Consider the following 26644-nt stretch of genomic DNA (forward strand, 5'->3'; position numbering starts at 1 on the left):
CCAACTCTGCAATTGTCCATCCTCAAGCTGTCCATGTGAAAGTGATCGCTCGATCTGAATGCCCAGCGGCACTTGGTGCACGGGGCAGTGCCTCCGCTCCAGGTGTCTGGAGGTGCACATCTGGCTTGCTGGTGAGCACCAAGCATCTCCTAAGTGAATTCTCCCCATTCTAAAGAGCCTACATTTTAAGAATGACTATGCAAATTTAGTGGCAATTCATTGGGTCATTTCATGTGATGCCAACAAACACCTAGTAACACTTCTATCCATTTGTCTCTCCATTCGGACATAATTATCAATCCTACTATGTGCCAGTCAATCATGTGCCCAAATTATCTTGAATAATCCTCACAAAATCCTATGAAGAAAGTATTGTTACTCTCACTTTACAGCTGAAGAAATTAAGGCTCCGAGTTCAAGATTAAGTGATAGGCAAACCAACATTAGCAATTTCATATGGTTCCACCTAATAATTTAGCCAGAGCCCAAAAAGGTGGTTTTTTTGGGCCCAAAAGCCCAAAAAGGCAGGGAGGGGCTTCTCATACAATATCTTAAAAGAGGTGAAAGAAAGAAACTAGGAGGAGCACTCAAACCCTGCAAGGGGCTGGGGGGATTTGGAGAAGCTGCAGCCAGGCACAGGATATCTCCAGAGGCTGCTAGCCTGTGAGAAAACAGGAATAAGCTCTTTGATGTAAGGTATAAATACAAACGCAACCTAAAAATGCAGTACTTTTCTGTGCAAGCTGCACCAACAGTTTGACTTATCTCATGAGGCTGAAATGTTTCTCAGATGAGGTCCAACAAGTATAAGTACTCCCCCAAACAAACCTACTCAGCTCATTTAAAATAAGCTCTTACTTAAAACCCAAAGGACCACAGAGACAAGGTCACCTGATAAATGAGATAGTCTGGATGTTTTTGTGAGATGAAGACAATGTTCATGAACGACCAGGATTAGCATCTCTGCTTCACCACACAACAGACAAGTGCTAAAGTACTTCAATATTTCAGTGAAATTCCAAAATTTATCAGAACAGAAAGTAGATCAAATAACAAAATACTGCATGATACATATTTTATATAGTAAAGTATACTTAACAGCCATGTAGATGAAGGTTTTGGCCATGTTCTTTGTACTCAGACATGGCATGCAGTTGTAAGCTATCTGTAGTGGGGAGGAAGAGGGAGAAGGGGTGGTGATGTACTGGGGAGTCCATGACTTGTTCATCTGGGGGCCTGAAAAAGACCCTGAAAAAATCAAAGCTCTAGTAATTTAGCAAGGTCCAGCAGTGAGGAATAAAGCGTATAAAAGCAAAATGAAGACAAAAGTAAAACAAATTTTAATATACATGGTTAGTCTCTCCCAAACAAAAGTTGCTCATAGCCACACACACTGGCCTCTCATGGGAACTCATGGAAAATGCCAGTAGTTCCTCTGTGGGGGTCCCGGGAAAAGTGCAGAGCTAAAACCCAGTCAGCAACGAGGCCTTGGATTTTAAAATTAATAAGTTCAAAGCCAGATGAGATGGAAAAGGTTGTAAAAAGCACCTTAAAAGCAAGCAGAAACACTCTCAGTCCCCTGTGAGCTCTGCAGGGGACTGTTTCAGCCACAACCAGAAATCGATGCAGGTGAGCCTCTGATATCCTAACACTAAAAACAGACGGAGGCCACCAGCATGGCGAAATGCTCAGAAGTGAAGACCAGGAGGATTGACCACGTTCTGGATGGGATGTGTTCATTTTAAAGCAGTGTGCCATTGCCTTTCATCTGTTTGGGTAGAGGACTATATTAAAATTCCTCTTAGAGGCTGGGAGCAGTGGCTCATGCATGTAATCCCAGCACTTTGGGAAGCTGATGCAGGAGTATATTTTGAACCCAGGAGTTTGAGGCCAGTCTGGACAACATGATGAGACCCCGTCTCTACTAACACATTAAAAACTAGATGGGTGTGACGGTGCATGTCTGTAGTCTTGGTTACTTGGGAGGATGAGGCTGGAAGATCGCTTGAGCCTGGGAGGTCAAGGCTGCAGTGAACTGTGATTGCACCACTGCACTCCAGCCTGGGCAAGACAGTGAGACCATGTCTCAAAAAAATTTTCTTTTAGAGAAAGGCATTCAAAGTGAACTTGTGAAAAACAAATCTACAAGTTATTCTCCTGTGTTCTACCCTGTGCCCAGAAGCTGACGGGACATCACAGAGAGATGGCTCCAATGTGGGCTCTGTTCTTCACCTACGATTCTTGAATGCCGTGTTTGCCAATGCTTGAGGTGCAAGGTATCTAAATGTGGTGGCTACTGCAGACCCTTCTCCTCAAGGAGGCCCTGCACAGCCACCTGGGTGTTGATGCCAGATCCCCTGGCTCTAAACTCAGCCCTGGATGAAGAAAATGGTTATGGGAGGCATGGGAGGGACAGGCGAATGCTGCAACAGTATGGAACTAAAGTACATGATGCAGAGGCAGAAGCAACACTTCAGAGATGGAGGGTGTTCACCACCCTGGGCAGACAGTGCGTACTCTGCTAGATGCTGGGAGCAGCTGAGGAAAAGGATGCATAACAGCATCTACAGTTAAGGGCACTATCATTTGGGGGAGAAAAATTTACATAAATGCAGCTAATACAGAGCAAAAAAGAAAGGACAGTAAAGAATGGACTCTTGAATAAAGTATACGGAATCATATTCTATCTGAAGGAGAAGAGGAGGGAACAGGGGTCACACCCTTACTAGAAAGTTGGCTGCTGCAGAGCTGACGATGCTGTATCATAGCAAAGTGGGAGAAGCATGTGCGTCTCTCCATTTGGGGGCAGGAGAAAGATGTGGACAGTGTGATTTTTAGCAAAGAAGGAGGCAGGCTGATGCTGGGTTCTTGGGAGGCTGCCCCGGAGTCCTAGTGTGGTAAAAGGAGGTGCTCTGTTCTCTTCACGAAGGGAACGAGGGACCCCGACACTTGGATGTGTCTGCGGACGTCACCACAGGCAGGAACTGCACTAGATCTATGGCCTTGCAGGGACTGCTCTGGATTGAGCTCACATGGACAAGAATCAAGATTAGTCTGTGAGCAGGATTAATAAAAATTCTTAGAAATTTATTGTTCTAAGTTCTGTTTAAATGAACAATCCCATAAATACTGTAGCTGCTGAAGTCTTAAAATGGGGTGAGTTATGTATCAAGTTGAATCATACAAAACTGTTGATTTTTAATGTGCAAAAGCAGCATTTCATATGGTCTAGCCCTAATACCAGAGTCACAGATTACTTGGAAAAGCCCACTGGGCCCCAGACGTTTCCCCGACTGTCTGCCTAAATCACAGCCCTGCCTGTGGACATCGCTCCCTCTCTCTCAGGCCACTTGGCTCCTCAGGAAATACAGCAGCCTCCAGCATACAGTGCTTCCAGGACCCTTCAAATAAAACCCCACGAAGAAACCAGAGCTACTGAAATCCTTAGTACTTCCATGTTCCAAGTAAATCAGATCAAGTTCTCTACACATGTGCTTTGCGTGAGTTTTCTAAAAAGATTTCAGTCTATTTAAATACCACCCCTACCAAATAAAACAACTTAATAGGGTGGATCTTTCTTCGCTCAAATATGTTACTTATCTATTCCTTCTTCCAATGCCATTCCTAATATGAAGAAAAAACTAGTACTGGTTGGTAAAGTGTATTTAAGTGTCATGGCAATACATGAGTAAGACAGCAAACTGTCCCTGCCATCAGCCGGCCCCGGGCCCTGGCCAGGACACAAAGGCACAGAACACCAGCCCAGGGAAGCCATCTCACTTCCCCTGGGGAGACAAACACTGGATGGCTCACAAAGGCTTCACTGTGTTGACACTGTTGTCTCTGTTGCCATAAGGTTGGAGGCAGAAGAGTAATCTAAATAGAAAAAGGAATAAAACCCTGGCCTAGTCGGGTGAGTAGGGTTCTGGGAGAGGCAATGCGTCAAGCCCCAGGCCCCTGGAAGGGAGGGAGGCAGGAAACTGCCATTTTGACTGCCCACTACGTCCTGCCAGACACACTCATGTGCCATGCCTGATCTAATCCCTGCCACGGGCGGGTGGCCAGGGCGCCACCTCATCCGAGCCTGTGCATCGGCAATCATGGCAGCCGCACCATGGAGACCAAGCTCCGGGGCTAACTAACTGATGGGAGGCTCCGAGCTCTGAATGCTGCTGGTGGGACCTTGGCAAGTTCCCCATCCTCCCTGGGTCCTGTGGCCTCCTCTGCACAATGGCATCTGAACACAAACCATCTGTTCACATGTGAATACATAATATGTATAATTTCATACATGTTAGCTCAATAAATGTTGGCATTATTAATTCAAACAGAAGTTCACCTTCTGTAAATGGGGAAATTAAGGAGACTGGCAACCACAAACTACTCTGAACGTCCTGAAGACCGCCTGGTCACTGAGGCACACATGACTCTGCGTCCTCTGACATGCCACGTCTCATCTGGCCACAAATCCCCATCAATCCAGAACCTGACCACTTGTCACCACCACACGCCACCATCCAGGCCACGCCATTGTCATTTTGTTCCTGGATTATGGTTGTGGCCTCCTACCTCTTCTGGCCTCTGTACCCAGCAGCAGGAGCCTCCCAGGGATGGTGCCCTTCTCCGTTCAGCCTTCTGATGGCTCCCACCTCACAGGAAAAGCAGAAGTCCTTGGTGTGGCTGGCAAGGCCCTGCCCCACTGGGTGCCTGCCCCTGCTGTCACCTCTGTGGTGTGGAGCCCTTCCCACACTTCACACACACGATGTGTGTGTGCTGTGCCCTCTGCCTGGGATGCTCTTCCAAGACCCCTGTCTGGCTGCCTCCCTCATCTCCTTCAGGTCTTTGCTCAAATGCCAGCTTTTCTCAGGAGGCACTGTGATCCAGAGCCTTCATTCTCCCTTTCTTGGCTTCAGTTTTCTCCTCAGTACTCACCATGCTCTAACTTCCCTGCATTTTCATGATCTAGCTTGCTTGCTGTCAGCCTCTTCCACTGGAATGGAAGCTCCATGCGGGCAGGAACTGTGGTATATCTAGCACCCAAAGAACAGGCCCCATACCTACAGAGTCTCAGAAACCACTCTCGCAGGCTAGCTGGCTAAAGGAACAACACTGCAGTGGTTCCAGTGGATCTTGACTCTGTGGTTCTTATGAATCCCGCAAAGAGTGGTTCTTAATATGGGTCAATGGACCCCATGGGGATCTTCTGGGTGATGATCAAAATTCCAGGAGTCCCTGAACTTGGATGGTAAAAAAGCACATCTTCATTCTCACTATCCTATCCTCTAGCTGAAATGAAACATTTCTTTCCATTATAAATAGGAACAAACCACAGTGATACTACCTGTGACTGTGTCACCAGTAGAAATCAGATATTTTCATGTCACATTATATTGTTACCAGTGTCTCAAAATATTGATTCTGCTCATTACTGCTTCAAAATTATAATGATTATTGGACCTACTACTAGAGCTTGGTATTTAATGCATGAATAAAGGCATTCCTATATTACTATATATGCATTTGCTTTAGAAAGCATTTCACTATAACTGATGTACTCTGGAATCCTATATGCTTTATGTCTGCATTTACAAACATTCTGAGAAGTGCAAGACATCCATGGCACAAAGAAGGTTGAGAGACTGCCTTTGGGACTGACTCCCCTTATCCCTTTTAGTGTCCCTGCTAAGTTCCAAGGTATGTTCATGGTCCAGTCCTCAGAGGCAGTGATCAGGGTGACTCAGCCACTGGGGACCACAGGCAGCATGGGCCCAGGGCTGCCAGGCACTGCGCTCGGGACTGCACACATGCCAACTGTCCAATCTGGGTTTCTAGCTCCAGATCCAAAGACAGGGTCAAGGTGGGGTTGCCAGCAAGACTCTCACATTTGACTGAAAACAAAATGGAGCTTCAAGATATCAGACTAAAAGATGGACTAATTATTTATATATATGTATTTCCCCCCAAACAACTAAATTCATATATATTTACTTTATCCTTACAGCGTACTTATTTATGTAAAATGGAGGCTGAGAAATAAATCCTTTAGAAAGAAAGGCGTAAAATCGTGTTGTTCTTCTGACTTCTTGTTTCTCCTGAGCAAACCTGGGGTCACCTTGCATTGGGAAAGGCCCAATGTGCAAAAGGGGAAGAAAAGCACATTCATCAGGCCACTGTCTGTAGCAGGCCCTGTACTAATTACTTTTCGTGTAGCATTTATTTACCATCTCTTTCCCCAGGCACGGAAACTGAGGCTAGGAGACGTGACCTGGCTTGGCTCAAGTCAGTCTCCCAATTTATTACTAAGTGCCCTGACTGCCATCTGATAATATACAGAGATGCCACAGACCTAATGTTCATCCTTCTAAGCAGTCCTGGTTTTAGTTTTGTTTTTTTTTGAGACAGGGTCTCACTTTTTCACCCAGGCTGGGGTGCAGTGGTGTGATCTCAACTCACTGCAGCCGCCACCTCCTGGGCTCAAGCGATCTTCCCGCCTCAGCCTCCCAAGTAGCTGGGACTGCAGGCGCACACCACCATGCCCAGCTAACTTCTGTATTTCTTGTAGAGATGGGGTTTCATCATGTTGCCCAGGCTGGTCTCGAACTCCAGAGCTTAAGCCATCCACTGGCCTCAGCCTCCTCAAGTGCTGGGATTACAGGTGTGAGCCACCACACCCAGCCCCTGGTCACTTTTTACAGTTAGGTATCACTGGAGAGACTAAATACCCAACAGGAAACATTTTTCTCACTTCTATTTTCCCATGATAGATACCGATCCTGGAGGGGTGGGCTGGGGAGGGTGATGGGATTATCCAGTGAAAAGCTGCAGGCAACAGTTCAAGTCCCTCTGAATCCACAGCTACATGCACAGCTTCAGAGCAATACAAAACAAGTAATTTAATTTCATAAAATTATCTTTCTACAGTTTGTTTTTTCCTCCTAGCCTATTGAAATGTACACACCATGAGTACAAAGTACAAGGTGCTGTTCAGCTGTAATTTGACTTCTGCACATATTTAATGTGCTACTGGGATGAAACATTTCATGGTTCCTGTGCTTAGCAAATGAAATAAATCAATGTGTTAAGAGAAAGTGATTTTGTTCTTGCTGTTTGGGGAAAGTGCTCTTTACTTTTCTACTAACAAAAACTTAATGAACCATTTCACATTCAAAACCCTTTAGAAAGGTCATAATGTCTATTTCTTAATTAAGTTTTTACAAGTCAAATAATGCTAATTTTCTTTTATATCTCCATATGGGCAGCAACACTTAAAAAAAATTACTGAGAATAAACAACACCACAGAGTGAGGACTATTTCAGTGAGCTAAATATAGATGCTTGTAGGGCTTTATAAAGGAAGATAGAGAAAGCAAAATGACCTGGCCCAGAATATATGAAGTATAATCAAAGAAACAGGGTATTTGGGTTACCATGGAATTCGGGCCAAAATAAAGTTTTTTGTATGGTGACGACTTGGAATTATGCTTCAAAACAGGAAGCATAATAATGCTGACCTGCTCTAAGAAACAATGGTCACTGAGTATTTAAGTTCTTTTTCTTGAATTTATTTTAAATTTTTATGCTTAAACTTCCCAGCCTGTATTAAATAGGCCTAGGCTTTGTACGATACAGAAACAGGTATTTGAGGCTCACTGCTGGTTCGTTCTTCGGCCAGTCTTATTTTTTTTTCATCCTAATTGCGCAGACAGCATCGGAGCTTTGTCAGCTTTACCTGCTCTGAATAGAAGCACTTTTGGCCCCCCTTGTCAAAGACTAGGGAAGAAAGCCCGCGCTCTGGTTGGCAGCAGTCTTGGATTCTCGCCCCCGGCCATACTGTGCAATCACGCTGTTTATTCCACTGTAACAATCAGACAGCGAGAGCGGAGCACCTGGTACTCCCCGGCCCGGGCCTTCCTTGGCAGCTGACGGGCAACCTCGCTGCCAGGTGGTCGCGCTTCAATTACATTAGCTAGCCATTCTAGGGTTAACGAGGACCCACTTTCTTCAGAATGCCCCGGGAAAATCAGTTATTCATAAAAGACAGTATGCCTTTTGTTGATCATTGAACAATGTTGCTGAAAATCCATTAAATTAAATTCTCTTTATTGGGCTGAATAATGCAATAGCAATAGCCCCAGCTAGAAGTTTGCATGTTTATTTACTAAATTTCTGAATAATTTATACATGGATCCTGGCTCTTTTATCAGTTAGTGGCCAAATGCTTCTTCGGAATGGAGCAGTGTAGCTCTGCCTTCATCTTAACATGCACCAACACTTGCAAATAAAAAACAAACAAAAGCCGAATTTAATGGAGTGGTCAGAAAGGGAAATCTCATTTTAATTCAGAATTCACATTCCAATTTTCTTTTGCAAGAGGACTCTCACATATTTTGGCATGAATTTACATAAGATGCTTTTTGGGAGCTGTTTCACATGAGGACCTTTTTCATAACAGAAAATGAAAGAGAAGGAAACAAGTGGGAAGTGGGACAGCCGTTAATCTGTAAGTCAGGGAACTGCTGCCAATGTTTAGGTGGAAGGTGACCGGGATGAGGTGAGTGTGGGTGGACCTGTGGCTAGCCTTGTTGAAACAAACGAACAGCTAGAATGTCACCTTGCCCTCCCTGGGCCTCTGCAGCAGTGACCACAATGACAGCAGAGGCAGGTCAAGGCAGGAAAGCAGCAGAAGCAAGCTCCCTCCCTTCAGTCGTCAGTCATCCTCTGCTTCTCTCCCTCAAGACCAGCGGGGGTTGCTGGAGGAGCACTCCCTCTCTCCTCCTGGCTAATGCTCTAGGTTGCCCATGGTTGGAGCACTGGCCATCAGCCTCAGATACAGAGCTGCAGAGCTGACATGTGCTGGGAAAGCTTTAAGTGGAAGAAATGTAAGAAAAACAAAGTTACAGAGGTATCGTAGAGTCATTTAAATACTGCTGTCCTAGGGATGTAGTCTGAGCTATTCTGGAGATCATTTTAAAACAGGATTTTTCTTTTTTTAATTTAGAGGCAGCATCAACAGAAAGTGAAATTATCCTGAAGTATACATTATTTATCAAAAAGAACATAAGACAAGCAAAGAAAGAAATTCTATTGGATTTCATTTTCATTTAAGAAAAAAAATTTACTGTTTTTCAGAAATGAAAAAGAGTATCTGAATAAATTTAGAGAAAAAGGCATAAATATTAGTTGGTTTGCACATTCAAAGTAGTCTGTGAAAATATTTTTAGCAATTAGTGACAATGCAGCTGGAAGACAGACAGCAGTGGCTAAGAGAGTGAGCACCAAGCCGGGGTGTGAATTCGCCTCTCGCTTGCTGGCTGAGAGATCTTGGGCAAGTCATTCAGCTTCTCTCTGTGCTTTCACTTCTTTCTTGCAAAATGGGACAACAACCCTACTTTCTAGTGATGGTAAAGTACACATAAAATATGTATCACATTGTACACATTATAAGAGCTCACTAAATTATGACTTATAGATTGGCCAAGAGATACTTGGTGGGAGTGTTCTACACTTTCAGATGCCATGAGGCATCTTCACTCTGCTCTCTGTCATCTTAGCCTAATTCAAGTTATGGCCATACACTCAGCTACTCTGGGTCCCTTAATGTAACCATCTCATTCATTTCCTTTGCAGTGAAATAGCACAAACAAATTAAAACTCAAAGCAAGCACCAAAGAATAACTGTGTTATATTGCTAATGAAATATCTAGAGCACGGATTGTAATCAGACATCCAAATATAAATGTTTTAGTTTTGCTCCCTGATCATTTTTGATAAACACTTTGGCTTTGCCTTGGCATTTATCTTCCTAAAGCAGACTGGTGTTACAATGCACGGTTCCAGTAACATTATCTCTGAATTATAAGATCCACCTTGAACAAGGCTCCAGCACAAAGGTATTAGAATGTGCTGATGACAAGCGGACACTCTTCTACTGCTGAAAAACAATGGCTGACACTTCTGTATGAACAGACAGAAGGCACATCAAAGGCAGCCTTTTATAGAGAAAAATTGTGTGATGCCCACTTTAATCTCTCTAAAAATCTATGCACGAACTGAACCCAATTTCATTTTTCACATAAATGCTAAGGCTTGATACAAGGACATCTTTTTCTTTACAGTTAAAAGATGAAGAGACAAAAGATACGCTAGCATAGCCTTTGAACTTTTTAAAGCTCTATCAATGGACCATGATACTTAACCACGGATACAAGGGCAGAGATTTTACAATATCTGCATTTAAAGCATTCTGACTAAAACCAGTCATTATTATAGATTAAAGAAAGGCATTAATATCCACATTTTCCTTAAAGCTGCATAGTTTTTATACTTTTAACCCTTTGATCAATTAACAAAGGTCTAAAAAGGTAAGATTGTAATACCAGAAGGATCTGTAAAACTACCGTGGCGTGGGGATGCAATTTGAAGGGGACTGCATTCATTTCCTGGATGAGGAAGGATGCAGAAAAAGCACGTTTTTGGGTGGTAATGCGGGAAGCAGTCCTCCAGTGAATGAATGGCTTCAAACTGAGATAGTCCAGATAGTGACTCTTCTGACATTGCATTATTTTCTGGGGGCATGGGAGAACTATGAAACGATGTCTCCAGGTGCCTCTTGATCTTCACTTTTTTCCCCTTGTATCTCTGGATCCCTCTTGAGCCTTGGCTGTCCCATACCAGGTGCCCCTAATTGTGAAGCTGGTGCTATTTGTCTTTTATAGTTGCAGCCACCTCAATCTTCCAGCATCCCTAACTTCTTTCTGCCTGCCAGGCTGCTGTGCAAGGCTTACCACATGACATCCTCATAAGTTGGAGTCCAGCTTTGTGGTCAGAATGCCTGTGCTCCAGGCCCACCATAACCATTATAAAGTGCTTGAGGAAGTCATGTGACTCCTCTGGGCCTGTTTCCTCATGGCTAAATGATGAACACAGTGGTGCCCACATGAAGTGCTTAGTACAGTGCACAACAAAAGCTAAGCCCTGGATAGCTGTTAGCCACTATTTTCCGCTCTCAGATCTGGAGGAAACCATGGGGGAATCTCCAGCCCATCTCTCACAGCAGCAGCAATCCTTTCTTCCTAGTCCTTGGGCATCTGTGAATCCCTGCTAAGGGGCTGCTTAATGCCTTAGGGCAGCAGCTCTCATTCCTGGCTGCGCATGAGAATCACCTGGTGGTTAATCGGCACTGATGCCTGGCCCCCATTCCAAACCAAGTTACCCAGAATCTGTGGGGTGGGTGCTGGGCATCAGTCAATATCGGAACCCCCCATGTGATTATATGTGCAGCCAGAGTTGGGAACCATGGTTTATGGCAACACAACACACACACTTCCTCTGGAATCCTCCCCTCTGTACAGGACCACAGAATGAGACAGAAGGACCTCCAGGGGCCTGTAAGCAAGAAATGTGTCAGATATGTGTTAAAAAGGAATGCAAATTCATGGCTTGCATTTATTTTAATACAAAAATATTGTATATGATTAACTATCAAGTACTGCTGATGATCTGCAAAGGTACGCTATGTGTCTCCTGGGGCTCTCCTACACCCTAGCACATCACCTGGCTTCCCGATTTGAGGAGATCTTACTTATTTCAAGAAATTTTAAAACTTTTTATTGACAAATACACACACACACACAGACACACACACACAGTACACAGAAGTATAAAGCTCAATGAATTTTCACAAATTGAACACACTCAAGTTATCAGCACCCCAATAAAAAAATCACCAGCACCTTCCTGCTGCTTTCCAGACACTCTCCCCCTTACTGGAAGGATAACTCCTCTCCTGATACATTGCAGATTAGCCTAGCAAATACTGTCAGTTTCCCCAAGTGGTTGATTGAGCCAATTTACATTCCCACCAGCAGCATTTCAGAGTTCTAGTTGTTCTATAGTCTCACCAACACTTGGTATTTTTCACATTAATTTTAATACAGTAGCCAGTCCCACCTTCTCCGTGACTTCCTTTTCCATAAGTTTGTTACCTGCAGTCAAGCAAGGTCTGAAAATATTAAATGGAAGATTCCAGAAGTAAACAATTCATGTTTTAAACTGCACACTGTTCTGTCCTTTTGTCCAGCGGGTCCACGCCGCTGCCTATTAGTCACTTATCAGATCAACAGCCACAGTATCACTTGTGTTCTGTGTTGCGTGTGCCTGTGTTCAAATAACTCTTATTTTACTCAATAATGTCCCCAAAGTACAAAAGTAGTGACGCTGGCATATTGTCATAATTGTTACATTTTATTATTAGTTATTATTAATCTCTTTGTCTAATTTACAATGAAGCTTCATAATAGGTATGTATGTGTAGGAAAAATGTAGAATATATAGGTTTTGGTACTATCTGAGGTTTCAGGCATCCACTGGGCATCTTGGAATGTATCCCCTGTAGATAAGGGGAACCTACTGTAACTTGAGATGCTCGAATGTAATGTCTGACTATTCCATAAGTGCCTGAGTTTCACAAGGAGATTCATGAAGATGGAAGCCTATTACACCCAAAGTGCTGAATTTTGCATGGCAGAAGGGCAGATGATGGAGTAAATATATTGGTCAGATGTTGGTTCTGAGTATGGGGGCCACTGAATGACATTTACTCTGTTCTTGGAACTGGAAGCTGGGGAGATCCCCCGCAGAATCTAATCTGGCCTTTGGCTCCAATTGTGGCCCTGACTAGTCCACATTACTCAGAAATGGGTGCTTCTTCAAACTCTTGTTTTTAAAATAAACCATAACAAAAAAAGGCCAATCAACCCACCCACCCAACTAGGCTATTTTCTCCATGGCTGCCTGCCAGGGATGGGTAAAGGGATCTACAGCATAGCCTCCCAACAGTACTTTCCTCTCAACGCCAAAACACTTCTGATTAATGGTCAAACAGGTTCTTAGGAATTACACTTCCGTGTAATTTTCATTATAAATAAATTTAATTGCCCAATGTCTTTACTATTTTTAGAACTAGTATGCAAAGAAGTATAATCTTAAAAAGAAAAACTGGAAAATCCAGCAACTGCTTTGAAAGAAGCTGTAAGATTTGAACTCAAAAGCATTTTCTGAAAAGCTGGACTCAGAGCCAAAACTAATGCACTCTGCTAGCACTAAACAATGCACATTTGCTTTGGAAAAAACATTTTTTTTTTTTTTAATGACTGAATTTACAAACATAGTCCGTTTTCTTCTTAGAGCTAAAGTACCATCTCTCTTGCTGGGGCACTTTTTTTTTTTTTTCTTTTTCTTTCAAAATCGTCTTTAACAGGAGCTGTGGTTAGTAAAATCTTATATTCTTACTTGAGCATATGTTCTTCATAGAAACCCAAACTGTGACCTCCTTGGATTGCTGAATGAATGTATATGTTTCTAGTTAGTAAGTGTGGACTGTTAAAACTCACATAAAACACAAAAATTTGAGATATCCCCCTCTCAACTTCCCCATTTTGAGGGTTTCACATAAAAAAAAGTGAAAAACATTTAGAGAAATGAAAAAACATTCTGAATATATTATAAATTAGTTAAACACATATGCTGGCAGATTATCAATCTTTTGTTTTGAAAACCACCACATCATCTTACAGTGAAAGAGGTAAATTTTCAAACTATTATGCTGCCATTACTTTTAAAGGCAAAAACTGCAATTACTTTTGCACCAATCTAAATAGGTTTTGAAATCAACAAGGAGGAGAGGAGAATGATGATGAAGAGGAGAGCAGCAGCCACCAGAAGCAAAAGAAATGACAGTACCTTGGCTTTGCAGGACTGCTGTGGAAAGCAAATGCATTACTATGCATAAAGAGATGAATGACACTGCACTGCTCAGCACTGCCCTGGGTTATACAAAGCTGACCTGCGTAGCTACAGGTATAATGCAGAGGGCAAATATTCCACTGGGCCTGGTGGTTCTACATAAATGATAAAGTGAGTGACTTACTGGGTTGAACTAGTTGCTGCAGATTCAAAATGTGTCTGAGGCTATGACAGGGTGAGGACACTGCATGCATTCTCTGGAGTGACAAGTCACCGAGCCTCTTTGGCTGGCTGTGCCCAAACTCACACTTAGGAAATGTTCTAAGGCCAAATTCCACTCTGGAACTCTCAGGCTGCCATAGTTCTGCTAAGTTTTAGTTTGATAGCCCATTTGTCATGAAGTCAAACCCCAGTTAAACTGATTTCTCAGCTGATTGGCAGGGATAGCATTTTAATTACCTTGCTTGTAGATTTCAACATTTTAATACAATTGCATATAAAGCAAAGATAACTTTTAATACAATTGCATATAAAGCAAAGATAACTTTTTTCCATTTGTGCTTTTCATTTCATTAAGATAAAAGTGGTTTGAGTCTCTTTTTCAATGGGTTGATAAAGGAAGGGGGCTATCCATTGTCCAGCACCAGAAGGAGGTCAGCTGTCTGACTTGGTGGCAGTATTGAGAATTTGCTAACATGGCAAGCAATTCAAAAGTTTCCCAGGCAAAGATGTATTTCATTTGTTAATTGATTTTTAAAGACTTTATCATGAAAACAGGATTGGAGACACTGCATACAATAAACAAAAATAACATTCACTGGGCACAATGCCCAGAGAAACCAGCTACACAAACACAACACTAAAGGAAAAAGATGGTCCCGAAGAGAGACCAAAATGGTTCAAGATGCAGAGAGCTCAACAGCAAGGGGCTCCAGAGAAGTTTCACAAACGCAATCCTGAGGTCTGGCAGATGTCCCGTCAAGGCAGCTAAACCCTCATCACAGCACCTGTGCACAGATTCCTCTGGTTAGTAAACAAAGTTGCTATTCACATATTCTCTATGCTTTGTAATGCAAAAAATTAGGTTGAATTATATCAAATTGTCTTTTTTTTTTTTTTAACTAGGTCAAACAGTCAAATATCAACAACTTCGTGCACTTCAACCCAATATAAAATAAGAAGCGGAACTCATCTCGCAATGTCTCTCATTTTTTTGTCATCATGAAGCTCTTTTTCTGGGCACCTGTAGAGGGGATGAGGTAGGACAGTCTCTTGCCTACTGGACTGAGCCACATCGACAGTATCTGAGGATCTCTGCCCTGCATCATCAGTATAGCCAGCAATGTGCCAGGTCGCTGATGCATGCAATTCTACAAATGTTAGAGAAGGGAGAGAAAAAAGGGGGCATCATTCTTTCTTCCTTGTGCTCCAATTATTCTTCCAACTCTTAATCCCTTTTGCTTTTATCCTCATGGAACATGGGGTACTTAATGTGAAGCAACTTTAACTTTCATTTTTTCCAATGTATTAACTTTATAATGGCTAGATGAGAACACAAATATAGTCCCTCCCCAGTTTGGATGGGGGTAAGTAAAAATTGTTTTTGAAAAATGAATATTCAGATGTATTTTTCACCATTATAGGAATAAGAGTTAATATTGTGATGAAAAGAGCTGAATACAACATGAATGTAGAACTCTATCATATTTCAAGACAGAAAGAATTTTTTCTAGGACTTGAGAGTACTTGACAGAGTAGAGTGTAGCTTAATCTCAATGTTAAATAGTCTTTAAGAAAAGGCAGATAATCCATAGGTTGTCCGGTTGTTAAAAATCAGGATTAAGCTCCTGGTCTTAGTTAATAGATGTGTTAAGTAAATGAACGTGGCTAGTTTTATGCTATCTGCCATATAATATCAAATTTATCAGGTCTTTGAAGAGGTGCCAACAAAACACCTATAAATCCAGACAGAATTTTACAACACACTAATAATTAAACAGATAATGAAATTTAAAAAATATATTACTTGAGTGTTACTATTTTCCAAGAAAAACAGTTGTTACTCCATTATTTTTAATAGAATCTACCCTACAAAGTTTCCCAGGCAATTCTATTGAAAGATATTGGAAAACAGAAATAGCATTTTTGACATTCAAGCATTTCTACAACTTTAATTTCAGAAGGAAAAACCTCAAAGTAACAAGTATATTTTTAGGGTACTGAAAGAAAATATAGCTTTAAAAAATGTTAATCTTTACTCTCAGTGAAAAGAATGACTATGAAAACTGACCAGTGATTTACTTACTCAAAAAGCGACCTGACTTTGGGTTTATGAATACATATTGAAAAAAAAAAAAAAAAAAAAGGTAAATCTGCCTTCAAGTTACGACTTAACAGGAGTTTGGTGAGTCCATAATTAGCACCTCCCATGGCGGGCTTTCTAGAATCTTAACACAGAAAACCTGGAATGCACATCTCATTTAACAACCTGAGGAGACAGAGAGCTTTTCACAGGCAAAAACACATTATGAAGTTCATTAATTAAACAGTGCGGGTGGAGCAGATGGATGCTACCTACGCTTGAATGACGCTAAATTGGGACAGAGGTTTGCAGTCTTTAATGAAGCTCCATAAAATGAATGATTACATAGTGATCACAAGTAAACAAACCTGAGAGAAGAGCTGGATTATAGGGCAACAAGTCCTGCAACATGGTAACAAGAAGACCAACATGCATGGAAGTACCTAGTACACAGAGAGCCTTTGACATCATTCAATCCCAGACCATCCCCAGGGCTGAGGAAAGCTGTACGAGTCTACAAAGAGTTAAACATGAAATGACAGTCAGTGGGGCAATAATATAAAAATGCCTGGCCATGGAAATGAAGGGAGCAGAAACCTTTTTGTCACATAAAATCCATTATTGAGAATGAGACACTCAAGTTTCCTTTTATCTTCACAGAAAAACAGATGCAAAATGTCAGGTACTTGGGCTTTTTAAACTAAAAGGCTTAGCAAAAGCAGCTAGCCAGCTAATGTGGGCATTAAGATTATTTTTCAATCACACTTTCCCCCTGTCACTAATTAATTCTTCACTTTTTCAGCTATTGTTAAGCCCTTAACTTTTTTTTTTTTTTCCGGACCTAATCAGCTTGTGATGCACATGAACTTGCATGTCTGCTCCAAAGATATCTTTTGAACTCATGGGGTAGAATAGAAATCATTTTGATATTAAAAATTTCCTATAAATATATGCTGTTGTCTGGAACTTATTTCGTTAGAATGACCTATTATGTCTTCCAACTTATACAAAATATAATTTCATTAACAGTAATTGACAACTTTAGAACAAGAATGGCCCAAAGACATGTGGTAGCCACACCTTACAGCAAGCATTAGAGGTCAGCAGTAGTCAATGGGGATGCCCTGCTCTGCTGCCAGAGCCATGACTGTGGATTCTCTGTATGCCTTCAGATGATGCTCTTATTTTCATCCTCACTTCCTGGGCTTTGATTTTCTCTTTCTCATTATACATGGCCTTTATGTAAGCTCTTTCAAATCTATTTTAGAGAGAGGTAGAATATAAATGGATTCCACATATACAAATAAATATCTTGCTAGCAAAAAGACAGAAAAATCACTGTGATGGAACTGCGTCCTCAACTATTTCTCAAGGCAAAAGCACACTAAGTAACATCAATTAGATGCTTATTTTGGGACGGACTCTAAGTGGGATATGCCAGTAAGAATATTTAAACTTAATATTTTCACTGCTTTTTAATTTGGAAGCTACATGTATTTAGGTATAAGAGATGTGCACATGGTATCAAAACGGGAATACTTTCCATCCTAACTTACGATAATTTTGTTTTCATATTTATTCCATACAATCAAGGTTTAAAAGGCTAGGATTCACTTGGTAACAATAATGAGAGAACAAGCTAAAACTAATTGGAATTGCTTCACTTTCTCAAAGCTATATCATTTTGATGGTCTCCTATTCTTAGGTCAAAAGTGTGCACAAATGAGAAACAGCAGGCGGCCACAGAGTCAGGTTGGTCTGGGCTCTCATCCCAGCCCTGCCCTGGCTGTGGGCCCCAGGCCAAGACCCAGCTTCCTCGAGCTTCACTCTCCCCATCTGTGGGTTAACACAGTCCCATTCTGCAGGGTTGTCGCCAAGAGTGAGAATAATGGTCCAATAGTCCTTCTGAGTGCCTGTGATCAGCCTGTGCTTTTGCACATCGTGCACTGATGTTCCAAACTGCCTTTTGGAGCTGAGTTTACTCTCTGGTCCATTGGCTGATGAGAAAGCATTTTATCAGTTACATGCAGACACTAACTACTGACCAAGAGTTCAGGCTCAGCAGCGTCTCCACTTCTGTCCTTAGGTAATTATTTGAATACTCCAATGAATTTTGCCCTCATTTCATAAAAATGAGTGGTAATAAGATAAAATAAAAGTACTAGTAGGAGCAACAACAAATATAGGTCTCAAACTCAAGGCAGTGAAAGCAAAACTAGAAATCCTCATATATGCCAAACGTGGAGAATTTTAAGTGCCTAATAAATTTTTAGGCACACCAAATACACATCAGCTTATTTCCAATGGCAAAGAGCAAAATTAGAGAGCATGCTTGAAAAATGGCATCAAAACTGGAATACAGAAAGTGAGGCCCATTTAGAAATTTTATATATTTTTGTTTCATTTTCAGAGAATAGAATGCCCTTTATAAGTCAGATGTGCATTTGAATTCCTATCGGTAGATCAGAAAGCAAAAACTTTAGACTTAAACATGAAACCAAAATGAAACATCAATTCTGAGTCTCTAGCCTGCTCCCCAAAAGACATCTTTTGGGCTTTCAAAAAGTAATCTATTTTTTAAAAAATCTATATTACCCTCCTAGGTTGAAGTTCCTTTATAAATTCATTCATTTGCCAAATTCTGATTGCAAAAGTGCTCACGTGCCAGACTGACTACAAAACACTTACTGATCCATAATTAGAAACTGCCTAATCATTTTATGGTGGCAATTCTTGACTCTGAAATGTTTAAATAAAATGTTCAATAAAAGGTTATTTATAAAAGAACCAATATTTTGATCACTACTTCAAAGGGAGGCCTGATTGTGTAAATGCAAGTAACTGCCTTATTTTAGTACTTAAAGTCTCAGATTAAATGTAGCTATCCATTAGCACAACTGATCCAAAGTTTAGGTGGGACATTCTTTTAGAAGATCCCATGTATTTATTTTCTAGTTTGAAAAATGGGCATTTTAATACAAATTTATAATCTACATTTCTGTTGCTAGAATTTGGTTGTTTAAGTGGGCTTTATTTAGTATACTAGAAGAGACTACGCAAAATCATATTCCACAAAAGAATCAACATTCTCTTATAGCTTTAAAATACTGTAATGTGAGCTCGAAATGCTCCACACCTGAACTGATAAGAGCATTAGGCAGTAGTTTCTATGAAGCTTTTAAAAGAGAAAGTTAACTTCTACTAAACAATTACAAGTGTTCAACTAATACAGTGCCTTCTGAACGATTTTCTAATAACAGCTTTTAAAATAAATCTACCAAACTGTTTAGACTCTTCCAATGTAAAAAAGAAATTGAAAGTTAAAGCTTAAAAATTCCCCATATAGAGAGGAAATCAACTTAAAATAGAAACTTAAAATAACTTCAATCCAAAGTAAAGCAAGTCGTTTCATACGCTTTCAGTCAGTATAACAAATTTTATATAGTGACCCAAAAGTCACCATTCTAGAGCTTTGCAACTCAAGACGTTTTAGCTGGAGGGGTTAAAAGTGTGGGTGTGGAAGTCAGCTTTTGTTCGAATAATTAGCAATGCTATGAGTCATCGTGCATTAGCTGCAGAAGAGTTTTGCATCTTGTACGAATCCAGACACCATATGCCATGCGAAGGTCTATTACTTTATTCGGTGCCACTGCTGACAGGCAGCCACGTGGGTATCCCCAGAGGAAGGGCTGTCTCCTCCCGGCGGCGAGGACAGGAACCCAGTGAGCTGAACACATCCGACATTGTACGGAGCAGCAGGAACAGCTGGTAAGCTAGCAAGCGGCAACGGCCCAGCGAGGAGCGTGGATGCTAATGAGCCTGGCGACAATGCCGGCCTTCAGAGGGGTGAGTGCAATGTCGGCCGGCATGTTCCCACAACAGCCTCAAGAGTAGAATCTGCTCGTTCATGCCTTCAGTCTCATTAAAGCATGATACTGGTATTTGTGGCTTATCAAAATCAGCTGTAAATCACAAGTTATAAATCCGACCAACAGATCCAACATGATTTAAAATGTTGCACTGAAATGCATGTAAAATTCCACAGGCATCTTTGGGTCCTAATAGAGAGGTGTTGACCAGGCACTGGGGTGGTGGGGAGCAGTGAGTTGATGGCACAGGTGGAGCAGCTGCTGCCGGTTTAGGTCCTGGTTACCATTCACAAAACCGTGTGGCCTCAGGCAAATTATTTAACTTTTCTGGGCTTCTGTTCCCTCAACTATATTTTTTAAATATAAAAAAGTTTGTGACATAATAGATTGTGTTGTTTTAAGACACTGCATTGTGTTTGCATAATACATTAAAATAGGATCATAATTGTGCCTTCCTGATAGGATTGCTTAATAACTGAATAAAATATGTGAGGTTCTTAGTGCTTGGGACAGAGCAAAGAATGGTGCAGCTAAGTAAACAGATGTCTCTCCAGGTGACCCAAGAGGACAGCTCCAAGCAGCTTCACCTCCTGGTCTTGTTCTTCTCACACAACATAAGACAGTAGCACATCTCCTTATGAGTGAGGGGTCTATGGCATGGGATGGGGGAAGGTGTCTGGCAGACACAGTGAGATGAGACAGCGATAAGAAGTGGAGGGAGTGATGTGTGCACATCTGGGTGCTGTGGACCCCAATCTGATTACTGCGGGGGGTGGGTTTGGGCTCCTAGCAGCATCTGAAGCTCCAAGATCACTAAGTTTCTTGATGGTTCCAGGTTTACCAAAGGCTCTTTTCTGCTGAAAGTCGTTTACTTTTTCTGAACGCTCCTTTCTTCCATCAAGTCCCTGTGACGCCTATTCGCCCTCCAATTGCCAGGTCACAGGCCCTCTGTGGGACGCCTTGAGGCTCTGGGCTGCACTCTGCATCACAGCCATGAGGAAACTGTGCACTGCTCTCTTCCCTAATGTGCTCTGTATTCAACAAAGAGTCCCTCCAGGGTGGGCACTGGGCCTTCCATTTGTGCACCCACAGCAACAGCACAGTGCCTGGCATACAGGAAATGGCCGATGGGTATTTTGTTGAATGAATGAGTACACTAATGAAAAAAATGCTTTTAGACTTTTCAGAATTGGTGTCTAGGAATATGAATGAGATTATCAGATTATCAGAATCAGTTGATTATTTTTTGTCAAGATTTTTTTAAGCCCTAAGTAAATGACACTTTACTGAATGATCATCTCCAGCAAGAAATGCACCTTGCACCTCTATATCGTAGGGCAGGATGTGTGTAAATATGAGAGAGAACTACCTGGTTCTTGGAGAAAAATTTGTTTCTCAGAAGTTTTCCTGTGAGCTAAGCTCAACTTAAGGGGTTCTCCGAAGGTGATATCTGTACTCTGTGAAAAATGGAAAGGATGCAGTGGCCTGTGAGGTGCAGCTAGTGAAAGTGGCCTTAAAGGTGAGATGATCAGCACAGAGTTTAAAAGGCCACAGAGCTCGAAACAAAGATTACATCCCAGGACAGACCTTTGTGTAAAATACAGTGTCATTCACTAATGAGTTCGAGCATGTCTGAATTTGGCAACCAGTCCTCTATGACCGGCAGGCAGCTGCTGAGGCTCTCACACACGGCAGGCATGACACTCGTGGCCACTGCTGCCTGCTCCTTGTAGGACCAGCACACAACAGTGGCCGGAAACCCTGGTTCAAACTTGTCTCCCACATATTTGCTTTCTTCAGATCAGCCCTTAACTCTACTTTGTATCCTGAAATCCACAGATAAAATCAAGATAACTAGATATGGGAATGGAATGAGGATTGGAAGGCCAGGTAAAGAACTGAAGGGGCTTTTCCTGACTCCCCACTCTGCCTTCCAAGGATGCCACAGGGGTAGTTCCAAAGCTAATTCCTAGGGGAAGCTCCTTTGGCCTCAGTGGTCCAGGGAAAGACAGATCTTCACTCTCCAGCCTCTCACTTGGTCACAGCCATTCAAAGACGGTAGTGACATCCAGTGTTCACTGTCTTCTAATGATGTTTTGTGGGAAAGTACATGCTAGAGTAAGAATGCTCTTCAGTTACTGGGATTTCAAATATATATATTTTTAAGGTTTTAATGTTTTAAAAATACCCAGACTAGAAATAATTACAGCACAAAGCCCAGGTGTGCAGTGACGCAGTGATGGTCTGGAGCAGCACTAGGGAGGGCGGGTACAAAGTCTGAGAAGGGAATGAATATCTGTCTGTAATTCACACATGCATACACAAACACAAACACATGTCCATTTCCCTGAATCAAGTTTCAGAGGAATGGTGATCCATGGCGGAGATTATAAAAAGTACACATTACAAACAGAATGTGTCCCTAGGAAGGGTGTTATGAATCTAAGCCCCGGAGCTGCTGCCTCCACAGTCCCGTGTAATGCCACCTAAGTGCTCTGCCTCGCATGACTTGCTGCAGGCTGCCACGGATTAGAGCTATCGATCGCTGCCTGCAGAAGGGTCTCGCCGTGCGAAAGGAAGGTGAGTGCTAGAGACAGACAGCTCAAGTATTGATCTGCTCTGGCAGAAGGCCGTGGTTCCAAATGCGGAGCGGCACTCCTTCACATCACCCATGAGTTACTATAACGTGCATGGAAACACTAAAGAGCTGGGGGATCGGGCCAAAGGCTGGAATGTCACCACCACCTCCTCTCCTGTCAGCTGGTCACGAGATCCAAAGATGCCATGTGAGATCTCTGGCTGTTTAAAAAACACATGCAACAAAAGCCTAGGATGGGCATTCCTATGGTCCTCTAAGGCAGAACGGACAAACCACTGCCACAGAGGACTGCCAAAGGTCATGTTAAGAAGCGGTCAGAGCAATGTGGATACATCTTTAAGAATGTTCCTCCAGCGGCTGAGAGGTTCACCAGAGCCATCAGGCCGGCTCTTACTATAAAAAGACACAATCCTTTTCCCCACTAAAAGCTGACGCCTCCCCCTACTTAAAGCAAAACATTAAAAAATTGGTCCAAACGGATATTCTCCTTAAAGATATCTCAATGATACAATATGGTTTTCAAAAGATTTTGGGGGAGACAACTTCCAAGGCACAAAGATATAAACTCATCTAAAAAGTCAAATACAATTATGAGGTACATCAAAACTCATGATTTTTGAAAGCAATATAAAATCAGGATTCATGAGACCAAGTTAAAGTGAAAATAAGGAGCTCAAGGAAATCAAGTGCAGCAGGAACAAAATGCACACTTCAAACACTTGCTTCTGTGGACACAGGAGCAGAGTGAACTCTATTGCTTTTATGATTTAACTCTCTGGATTTAGAAGTCATTATTTAAATCAGTTATCTTTTTAGTATCCATATTAAGTCATTTCCTCCCATGCACATTGTAAAGACATCCTGTGGTGTAATTACATAAATGGCACTAGAGTCTACTTTCCCCTAATTAGAAATTCCTTAAAATGTTTGCATTTCTGATTTTAATCCAACTAACATCTACTGACCTCTTATGATGTTAGATGCCAGAGACTGAAAGATAAATAACACATAGCTTTGCCTTTAAGGAACTTGCTGACCAGTGGAGGGGCAGACGCCTCATAGTGAGCCCCTCACCCAGTGTGGTCAGTGCTACACCAGCTATGGAAGACAGAGAGAAATGTCCGTTGGCCTGTGGCCCTCCTCGGACAGGCAGGCTGCTGCTTACCTCACAACAGGCTCACTCTCCTCCCTTGAATCTAGGCTGGCCTTGTGACCTGCTGTGGCCAAATAGTTCTGAGACTTCCAAAGTGCTATTGTGAAGAAGCTGGCACCTCCACCTGGATCTCTGGAGCCTGCAGCAGCCATGTCAGAAGCCTGACTGCTGCAAAAAGACCCAAACTAGCCAAGTGGAGGGGCTGCTGAGCCAGGTATGTCTGGCCAGCCCCAAGCTGTTCCAGCTATGCCAGTGCAGGTGCCAGACGTAAGAGACCCTGGGTAAGAACCACGCAGCTGAGCCCAGTCAACCCACAGAACCATAGAAGAGCCTCCCTCCACCATTTTGCCTTTAAAAATCTCTGCAAAAATCTTTACAAAGTTTCTTTTTTTTTTTTTTTAAGAGACAGTGTCTGCAGGCTATTCATAGGCACAATCATATTGCACTACAGCCTAAACTCCTGGACTCAAGTGATCCTCCCACCTCCTGAGTAGCTGGAACTTGCAACACCACGTCCAGCTCTTACAAAAATCATTATGCTTAATTTTGCAAGTTTGCAGACTCTCATGTGAGAAGACAATGTTAGGACTTCTATTAATATTTATCTTTTTATCTCCAATGATGAACTCAATTCAGCTTTACTGAAATTTAACATGTGCCTGACACTTGCACCCTTCTTGCTAGGTCAATCTATCAGACTGTCCCAGGTCAGGTTCAATGTATGAGCTGTACTAAGAAAGAGAAGGAGAGGGAGCGAGGGGCTGGCAGTAGAGCCCTCATTCACTTTCAGCAGAGGGTGAGGTACCATGGTTTACATGAGCCTCCAAACTGAAGTGTTGAACTTTATTATTTTATAAATCATATTATCTTTACAATTCACTGTTCTGAGGCAGAGCATGAACATGGAAATCTTTTGTCGCACACACAAGTTTGCCATTTATCTCACAGGAAAGATCTTATAAAAGCTGAAAGTTGAATATAAAGATGAGTTACTCATTTTGCTTTTTTATCGAAAGACAAATGTCCTAAATTTGGTGACCTTTTCTGTGATGACAAGGAGCTGAATTCGTTCATTCGGCGTGTACTCACTGAAAAAATATTTACTCTGCAGCAGGTGCTGAGGCTACATCCAGGGTTGGTACTCACCTGGAAAACACCCGCATGGCTGGTGTCCTGGTCAGTGCCCAACTGGTGCCCTTATGTACCCACTGTTAAATATTTCCACTCTCACCCTTGGAGGCACCAGTGAACAAAGCAGACAGAAATCTCTGCCCTCATGCAGGGGGCACGGTATGAGTAAAATCAGTGAATTACATAGTAACTGAGAGGGTGATAAAGGCTGTGGGAACACACAGCATGGGCAGCCCAGGCAGTGCTGGGAGGTGTGGGTGCACATGTGTGGGGGGCTCTCACACAGGGAGACAGCGAAGAGGGGCCGAGGGAACATGCCACGTGGGCATCTGGGGAGCAGTTGAGGCAGGGGGCACGGAGGGCACAGGCCTCCCCTGTAGGCCTGGATGCTGAGGGAGGCAGGGCCCCTGGTGAGGGTGAGCTGGCAGTGACGTGGCTGACTCACACTTTAGTCGCTGGCCCTGGCTGACGCTCCGAGGAGACTGGGGAGGAGGCCACAGTCAGCAATGCACCCTTAGCCATTCCTTTAGGAAGAAAGATACTGCTCCCACAAAAGAAAAGGAGAGCTCTGACACTGAGTGAGAGAGTAACTGCTATTTGAAAGAAACATGCTGTAAAGAGAAAGCCTTCAATTGAGATGTTGGAAAATGTTGCCTTCAGCATGGGAATTTATTGTTGAAGATGGTTTCTGTTTTCAGAAAGCACTCATATCTCTATCATCAAAACACTCATAAACAGAATTTTATTTGTTTCTAACCTTCCAAATAAGAGCTGAGTACATTTTTAATCTGTTTGTCAAAAAAAAAATACATATATATATATATACCAATACAACAACTGATCTCACATCAAGGAAGATGGAAATTTCCTTCCAAATGTCAACAGGAACCTTCATAGAACTGGTGGCTAAGAATGTAAACTGAGCATGAACCTGTAATTTAGGAGGTCAAGACAACAATCTGCTCCAGCTGGTCTATGTCCTCTTTGTAAAGTTTTGTTTCCGGCTATGAAACCAAGTTATCAAAATACACTGAGCTTAGATGGACCCCTTGGAATCACTGAATCACAGAACTATTAAACTAAGATTATAAAAATAAAGCAGCACATTTTAATTCCACTGCACTCACTAAAGCACTACTGATATCTTAATAAAAGCAAAACAGTTTTACACTATTGAATATAAAATACTTCAGAGTATTATTTCCTCTTTATTGCATCCTTTAAAAATTCTCAGTATTGACTATACTTTATAATGTCATAATGTACTAGTAAAGCAGAACTTGTATATACTTTAAAATAAATCAGTATATGCACTACTGAATGGCATGCTTAAGAGGTTTTTTGCTTTTTTTTTTTTTTAAGGTCTTTGGGTGGGGTATGTAATAAGAAAAAGCCTGCAGGCTTCTGAGGTAGGTAGTGGGTTGGAGGCTGGTGTCCTCACCCACTAAAGTGAGGACTGCAACAGTCTGGCCTCTGTGCCCTCCTCTGGAATGGAATGGGGAGTGGCGACCATACAGCCTCAAGAGCATGCTGTTCATCAAGACCCTTGCGCCCTGAAAAAATGCCTTAGCACCTTGGAATGGGCCATGGACACCAATATAATAAATTATAATCAGCGTATGAATATCTTTTTGTAAAACAAACAAATTAACAAAGTTATGACATTTCCCGCCTATCAAGTTGTAGATGACACACACGTGAAGAGATAACTAATGAGAGGTACACAAAAACATGTGAATTATTTGAAGCAGCAGCTAGAAATAATCTTTTCCCTTCGAGCTCCCATGGCCCACTGATTCTCTCTCTTGTATCTTGTGTTGCAGTGACTCAACAAATACTCACTGGGC

General features: G+C 42.1%; 1 protein-coding gene across 5 annotated transcripts in view; it reads right to left on the minus strand.

Annotated features, from left to right (window-relative positions):
* RALGAPA2 (Ral GTPase activating protein catalytic subunit alpha 2) overlaps positions 1 to 26644 on the minus strand; it is a 326207-nt gene that overhangs the window by 41913 nt on the left and 257650 nt on the right. Inside the window, exon 39 of one of the 5 annotated variants that reach the window (XM_063720678.1) lies at positions 13197 to 14750. The exons of the other annotated variants lie outside the window; for them this stretch is intronic. The gene's annotated coding sequence lies outside the window, so the exon portion shown is untranslated. Of the gene's footprint in view, positions 1 to 13196; positions 14751 to 26644 lie in introns of those variants that run through there. 5 annotated transcript variants of the gene reach the window in all.

Source organism: Pongo abelii, chromosome 21 (genome assembly GCF_028885655.2).
Source record: "Pongo abelii isolate AG06213 chromosome 21, NHGRI_mPonAbe1-v2.0_pri, whole genome shotgun sequence".
NCBI lineage: Eukaryota > Metazoa > Chordata > Mammalia > Primates > Hominidae > Pongo > Pongo abelii.